The following is an 8,444-nucleotide window of genomic DNA, read 5'->3' as shown; positions in this document are numbered from 1 at the left end:
CTATCGTTGTCTAGGGGGTAAATGACCAAATTTCAAAATGACTCAAAGTTCAGTCCAGTTCAGTTCGCAGTAATCGTTGCCATGGCGAGGGACAACGTGGGGGGAGAGAGAGAGAGTACAGGAACAACTGATCATTCAGAACACTGCTTCACTCACAGACCAGCGAAATTGCTCACAAGCAACTTTTGGGCGGGTCCTTGGTGATGTCACCTGAGGTCACCGACTGTGACCCCTCCTCCAGATGTGGTCGATCCTCTGCAGTGAACCCGGCACCCAGGCAAGGGCGGACACACACCGGGTTCCCGCTGATCGTACCTTTCCACCCTTTTCGTTGTCTGGTACTTCTCACCCACTCGTGAGAGGCGCACCGCTTCCAGGGTCTCGTTACCTCGGGTGGCGTGTGTCCCTGTCTTAGCGAACCTGTCCCTTTTTATCCCCCTGCTGGGGTATCGCCTGTCCATCACTTCAAACAGTTCAGGGTTCAAAGGGGGAGCCACTCCAGACAGCTCTTTCTCCCCCGTCCCTTCATTACACATCTCCAGACGCTGCTCCATTGTTCCTTATCTCTCCTTCCCCTGAAGGCAGGTGGCAGACCAACTGCTGATGCCACTGATGCTAGCCCAGGCCAGCAAACATCTTAATTTTATGTGTATTCTCGTAACACCGTCCATAGGCCAACCTATGTGGGAGCTCCCTAATCCTCTGAGACCTCCGTACCCCCTCACCTAAAACCTAAAGGCTAGGACACTACTGTGATACCTCGGGTATGTCTGCCAACTCCTCTCTCACTCAGGCCACCATTACAACTCGGAGCCCCCTGTCCCGTGTCCGGGGCCCCGCTTCTTTTCCTTCCTGGTCCTGCTGTAACCCAGACTGCCCACAGCTAGCCCTCCCCACTACACCTGACTGAGTGGGAGAAGGGCCAAAGGTCTCTTCCTCAATCACGGGGAAGATAGCGAAAGGCAGCATGTACCACATGTGCAGCACATCATCCTTCGAATCCATATCCTTCCTCATTCCCTCGATCGGTAGCTGCTGTTTAAGTTTCTCCAAACTGAAACATTTAGCCGGGGCTACCCCTTCAGCCTCCTGCAGTCGAGACGTCAGCTTCTTCGGGGACTCCTTCAACTCTCGCCACAGCCACAGCAGTTCTGACTCTGGGTTCCTGGCCATCTCAATCTGGGTCGCAGTTACCCCACCAGCTTCTTCCACCCTGACCTGAAAAGCAGCAGTTAACGGATGTTCAGCCTCCGGTGGTTTCTTCCTGAGGGCGTCTTCCAGGTCAACTTTCAGTTTTACCACTTCATTTAAACTGTTGATAGTCATCTTCAGATTCCTTTCAAGCATCCGCCTCCCTGGGCTCTCGGTTTTCTGTTGGCCTTAGTCAGAAACACTTCCTTGATCTTCCCCAACTTGTAAGGCTTACAATCTTTTCTGGATCGACGTCTTGAGTTTCTGCTGATCCCTTCGAAGGTGGGTCATTGTTTCGTCCCGCTGGATTAATTCATCAGTACATGACCGCAGTGTCAGCTCGGAATTCCGTTTCTCTTTCTCCATGTTGACGAGCGTGAATTCCAAGTCTGCAATGGTCGTCCCGCAAGAGGGACACTTCGTCTCCGGCCTGCATTTCTGAGCGTTCAGTTCAGCAATGCAAATCCCCTCTCTCCCCTGGGTCTCATTGGGATTGACGACCTGGGTTTCCCTCCCCAGGTCCACCACCGTTCCAACACCAGGAAGTTCAGCTGGTATGTCGGGTCATTTTCCTCACATTGCACCAAGCTCCTCCGGCCAAAAATTCCTCCACATTTGACACTTCGTTTCTGTCGCCCGGGCTCAGCCACTTGCCTCGCCTCATAGTCCCCCCAGGCGAATCCAAGCTCCAGGCAGTTATCCACATACACCAAAACTCCACACACCTTCACTTCCCCCATGGGCTTCCTCATGCCCCGCGGGAAGGCTGCAGGGGCTCCGGATATGCCCTTGGGCATCTTTTCGGATCGGAAGAATCCTGGGGAACTAATAACGGCCATCTTCGGCTCGACAGCCGCACTCCTCGGGATCTGGCAACACCCACTCCTCAGATTCAGCTCATTAAACCACGTCGCATAATCCACACACATGCTGCCTTCATCTTCCACGCCGCCAAGGTCCAGTCGTCGCGACCTCTCTCACTGAGGTGTCTTCAGCGGTCAACTCCCCTCCCTTGTGGTAGTTCGGAGCGTCTACTAAGAGCGTCTCACCCTCAGCTACTTTCCCCAGGCCGTACCACAATCGGCTCTCGTTTAAATCCGGTACCGGCCCAAGGCTGCTACACACGTTCTCAGAAGCAACCCGACACGCTGGGTGCCCAGACAATGCCCCCATGAACTCCAGGGTCACTAACCAATCATTGTCTTCTGGATAACTACTGGCACTAGTACCCAAAGTCTCCGGTGCCCTTACGGTTGGTTGTCAAGGGTAAACGCTTCAGGCACCGGTTGTAAAACGAACTGTACAACAACTTGACCTGCGCCCCGGGGTCGCGGATGGCTTTAGCATCGCTTCCCTTTATCCATAACGACACCCTGGGGCGTGGTCCCTCTAAGCCTTCAGGAATAGGGTCTTCTCCTTTCGGAAGTTCATCGGTACATTGCTGGGAACGTGCTTCCCCAGAGACCCCAAGCCGTTCCCCCACTGGCCCTCCACTAAGTTTCCCGGCACCTGTCTGATTAGCTGAACAACTGATCCCCTGAAATGATCCCCCTGGCACTGCAAGCAATTTAGCTGCCCTCCTAGCCAGAGAAGGCACACTGAAAACTTTTTCCCCTCTTTCAAACGACTGACAGCTATCACTACGGTATAATTGAACCGGACAGCTCTGACACTGTCATCAGCCCGCCTACTTAAACTTTCAACCAATCGCTGTCGCTCTCACTCAACCAAGCACTGCCACTCATCTAACAAGGGTCTGCACCGTGCAGGCGCGTGACGTGCGCGCCAGTGTTTAAAAAGGGAAAATTTCAGCGGTTCTTGTTTCAGTCGAAGCAAGTAGCTGAAGAAGTGAGCGGAAAAATTTCGGGTCGAAAAAGGTTTTTTTTAAAGAACTGCTCGGGGAGAAGGGTCTGCACTGCGCAGGCGCGTGACGTAGCGCGCCAAGGTTTAAAAAGCAGACCACCATATGCAGCGGCCATCGTCAGAGTGGACTGAGTCAGAGTGGGACGGCTTTGGCTCAACAGGCTTCTTCGGCAAGAACAGGCAGAGGCCAGGGTAGGTTCTGGTAAGTTTTTTGTTCAGATTGTCTAGCGCAGAGAGAATGCCAGGCAGGATGTTGGAATGCTCCTCTTGCAGAATGTGGGAAGTCAGGGAGCCCTCCGGTGTCCCTGATAACGACACCTGCAAGAAGTGCATCCAGCTGCAGCTCCTGACAAACCGGGTTAGGGAACTGGAGCAGGAGCTGGATGACCTGCGGATCATTCGGGAGAATGAGGAGATTATAGATCGTAGCTACAGGGAGGTAGTTACGCCAAAGGTGCAGAGGACAGGAAATCGGGTCACTGTCAGGCGAGGGAAGAGGAAAGGGCAGGTAGAGCAGGGTTCTCCTGTGGCCATTCCCCTCAACAACAAGTATACCACATTGGATACTGTTGGGGAGGATGACTTACCTGGGACTAGCTGCAGTAGCCGGATCTCTGGCGCTGAGTCTGGCTCTGCAGTGCAGAAAGGAGGGGAGAAAAAGAGGAGAGCGGTAGTGATAGGGGACTCGATAGTTAGAGGTGCAGATAGGAGGTTCTGTGGTCGTGACAAAGAATCCAGGATGGTTTGTTGCCTCCCAGGTGCCAGGGTCAAGGATGTCTCTGATCGATTGCATGACATTCTGAAGTGGGAGGGTGACCAGCCAGATGTCGTGGTGCACATTGGCACCAATGACATAGCAAGGAAGAGTGAAGAGGTCCTGGACAGTGAGTATAGAGAGCTTGGTAGGAAGTTGAAAAGCAGGACCTCAAGGGTGGTAATCTCAGGATTGCTACCTGTGCTAGGTGCCAGTGAGGGTAGGAATAGGATGCTCTGGAGGAGGAAAAAGTGGCTGAGGAACTGGTGTAGGGGGCAGTGTTTCAGATTTCAGGATCATTGGGACCTCTTCTGGGGCAGGTGGGACCTGTACAAGAGTTCTCTGGCAAAGATGTGATTGGTAGGTGGGAAGCCTTCAAAGGGGAAATTTTGAGAGTGCAGAGTTTGTATGTTCCTGTCAGGATTAAAGGCAAATTGAATAGGAATAAGGAACCTTGGTTCTCATGGGATATTGCAACTCTGATAAAGAAGAAGAGGGAGTTGTATGAAATGTATAGGAAACAGGGGGTAAATCAGGTGCTTGAGGAGTATAAGAAGTGCAAGAAAATACTTAAGAAAGAAATCAGGAGGGCAAAAAGAAGACATGAGGTTGCCTTGGCAGTCAAAGTGAAGGATAATCCAAAGAGCTTTTACAAGTATATTAAGAGCAAAAGGATTGTAAGGGATAAAATTGGTCCTCTTGAAGATCAGAGTGGTCGGCTACGTGCGGAACCAAAGGAAATGGGGGAAGATCTTAAATAGGTTTTTCACGTCTGTATTTACTAAGAAAGCTGGCATGAAATCTATGGAATTGAGGGAATCAAGTAGTGAGACCATGGCAACTGTACAGATTGAAAAGGAGGAGGTGCTTGCTGTCTTGAGGAAAATTAAAGTGGATAAATCCCCGGGACCTGACAGGGTGTTCCCTCGGACCTTGAAGGAGACTAGTGTTGAAATTGCGGGGGCCCTGGCAGAAGTATTTAAAATGTCGCTGTCTACTGGTGAAGTGCCGGAGGATTGCAGAGTGGCTCATGTTGTTCCGTTGTTTGAAAAAGGATCGAAAAGTAATCCGGGAAATTATGGGCCGGTGAGTTTAACGTCAGTAGTAGGTAAGTTATTGGAGGGAGTACTAAGAGACAGAATCTACAAGCATTTGGATAGACAGGGGCTTATTAGGGAGAGTCAACATGGCTTTGTGCCTGGTAGGTCATGTTTGACCAATCTATTGGAGTTTTTCGAGGAGGTTACCAGGAAAGTGGATGAAGGGAAGGCAGTGGATATTGTCTACATGGACTTCAATAAGGCCTTTGACAAGGTCCCGCATGGGAGGTTAGTTAGGAAAATTCAGTTGCTAGGTATACATGGAGAGGTGGTAAATTGGATTGGACATTGGCTCGATGGAAGAAGCCAGAGAGTGGTGGTAGAGAATTGCTTCTCTGAGTGGAGGCCTGTGACTCGTGGTGTGCCACAGGGATCAGTGCTGGGTCCATTGTTATTTGTCATCTATATCAATGATCTGGATGATAATGTGGAAAATTGGATCAGCAAGTTTGCTGATGATACAAAGATTGGAGGTGTGGTAGACAGTGAGGAAGGTTTTCAGAGCCTGCAGAGGGACTTGGACCAGCTGGAAAAATGGGCTGAATAATGGCAGATGGAGTTTAATACTGACAAGTGTGAGGTATTGCACGTTGGAAGGACAAACCAAAGTAGAACATACACTGAGGAGTAAGGCACTGAGGAGTGCAGTAGAACAGAGGGATCTGGGAATACAGATACAAAATTCCCTAAAAGTGTCGTCACAGGTAGATAGGGTCATAAAGAGAGCTTTTGGTACATTGGCCTTTATTAATCGAAGTATTGAGTATAAGAGCTGGAATGTTATGATGAGGTTGTATAAGGCATTGGTGAGGCCGAATCTGGAGTATTGTGTTCAGTTTTGGTCACCAAATTACAGGAAGGATATAAATAAGGTTGAAAGAGTGCAGAGAAGGTTTACAAGGATGTTGCCGGGACTTGAGAAACTCAGTTACAGAGAAAGGTTGAATAGGTTAGGACTTTATTCCCTGGAGCGTAGAAGAATGAGGGGAGATTTGATAGAGGTATATAAAATTATGATGGGTATAGATAGAGTGAATGCAAGCAGCCTTTTTCCACTGAGGCAAGGGGAGAAAAAAACCAGAGGACATGGGTTAAGGGTGAGGGGGGAAAAGTTTAAAGGGAACATTAGGGGGGGCTTCTTCACACAGAGAGTGGTGGGTGTATGGAATGAGCTGCCAGACGAGGTGGTAAATGCGGGTTCTTTTTTAACATTTAAGAATAAATTGGACAGATACATGGATGGGAGGTGTATGGAGGGATATGGTCCCGTGTGCAGGTCAGAGGGACTAGGCAGAAAATGGTTCAGCACAGCCAAGAAGGGCCAAAGGGCCTGTTTCTGTGCTGTAGTTTGTATGGTTCTATGGTAACAGAGAGATCCGCTCCGCCCACGTCTCGCATTCCTGCGCCCCACTTGGGGTGGACACTATCCCAAGCGCCAGGTGGAACCTGCCATAGCTGGAACATTTATTCGCAGAACATTTATTTTCTTGGCAGTGTGGAGGATCAGAGGGATCTTGGGATCCGAGTCCATAGGACATTCAAGGCTGCTGCGCAGGTTGACTGTGTGGTTAAGAGGGCATATGGTGCATTGGCCTTCATCAACCGTGGGGTTATGTTCAGGAGCTGAGAGGTAATGTTACAGCTATATAGGACGCTGGTCACACCCTACTTGGAGTGCTGTGCTCAGTTCTGGTTGCCTCACTACTGGAAGGATGTGGAAACTATAGAAAGGATGCAGAGGATATTTACAAGGATGTCGCCTGGATTGGGGAGCATGCCTTATGAGAATAGGTTGAGTGAAATTGGCTTTTTCTCCTTGGAGCGATGGAGGATGAGAGGTGACCTAATAAAGGTGTATAAGGTAATGAGAGGCATTGATCGTGTGGATAGTCAGAGGCTTTTTCCCAGGGCTGAAATGGCTAGCACAAGAGGACACAATTTTAAGGTGCTTGGAAGTAGGTACAAGAGAGATGTCAGGGAGTGGGCTGCTGGCGACGGTGGTAGAGCTGGATACAATAGGGTCTTTTAAGCAACTCCTGGACAGGTAGAAACATAGAAAACCTACAGCACAATACAGGCCGATTGGCCCACAAGCTGTGCTGAACATGTCCTGACCTTAGAACTACCTAGGCTTACCCATAGCCCTCTATTTTTTGAAGCTCCATGTAACTATCCAGGAGACTCTTAAAAGACCCTATCGTTTCTGCATCCACCACCGCTGCCGGCAGCCCATTCCATGCACTCACCACTCTCTGTGTAAAAATACTTACCCGACATCTCCTCTGTACCTGCTTCCAAGCAGCTGAAAACTATGCCCTCTCATGCTAGCCATTTCAGCCCTGGGAAAAAGCCTCCGACTATCCACACAATCAATGCCTCAATATCTTATACACCTCTATCAGGTCACCCCTCATCCTCCGTCGCTCCAAGGAGAAAAGGCCGAGTTCACTCAACCTATCCTCATAAGGCATGCTCCCCAATCCGGGCAACATACTTGTAAATCTCCTCTGCACCCTTTCTATAGTTTCCACATCCTTCCTGTAGTGAGGTGACCAGAACTGAGCACAGTACTCCAAGTGGCATCTGACCAGCATCCTATGTAGCTGCAACATTACCTCTCGGCTCTTAAACTCAATCCCACGATTGATGAAGGCCAATGCACCGTACGCCTTCTTAACCACAGAGTCAACCTGCGCAGCAGCCTTGAGTGTCCTATGGACTTGGACCCCAAGATCCTTCTGATCCTCCACACTGCCAAGTGTCTTACCATTGATGTTGTATTCTGCCTTCATATTTGACCTACCAGTATGAACCACCTCACACTTATCTGGGTTGAACTCCATCTGCTACTTCTCAGCCCATTTTTGCATCCTATCAATATCCCGTTGTAACCTCTGACAGCCCTCCACACTATCCCCAACACCCCAACCTTTGTGTCATCAGCAAATTTACTAACCCATCTCTCCACTTCCTCAAACACGAGGAATTCTACAGATGCTGGAATTTCAAGCAACACACATAAAAGTTGCTGGTGAACGCAGCAGGCCAGGCATCTCTAGGAAGAGGTACAGTCGACGTTTCGGGCCGAGACCCTTCGTCAGGACTAACTGAAAGAAGAGCTAGTAAGAGATTTGAATGTGGGAGGGGGAGGGGGAGATCCAAAATAATAGAAGACAGGAGGGGGAGGGATGGAGCCAAGAGCTGAACAGGTGATTGGCAAAAGGGATATGAGAGGATCAGGGGACAGGAGGCCCAGGGAGAAAGAAAAGGGGGAGGGAGTAAAAACCCAGAGGATGGGCAAGGGGTAGAGTCAGAGGGACAGAGGGAGAAAAAGGAGAGAGAGAAAAAGTCTGTGTGTATATATAAATAATGGATGGGGTACGAGGGGGAGGTGGGGCATTGGCAGAAGTTTGATAAGTCAATGTTCATGCCATCAGGTTGGAGGCTACCCAGACGCAATATAAGGTGTTGTTCCTCCAACCTGAGTGTGGCTTCATCTTTATAGTAGAGGAGGCCGTGGATAGACATATCAGAAT

This window comes from Mobula hypostoma, chromosome 1, assembly GCF_963921235.1.
Source record: "Mobula hypostoma chromosome 1, sMobHyp1.1, whole genome shotgun sequence".
In the NCBI taxonomy this organism is placed as follows: domain Eukaryota; kingdom Metazoa; phylum Chordata; class Chondrichthyes; order Myliobatiformes; family Myliobatidae; genus Mobula; species Mobula hypostoma.
The sequence above is the reverse complement of the archived record's forward strand: the minus strand, read 5'-3'. Positions refer to the sequence as shown.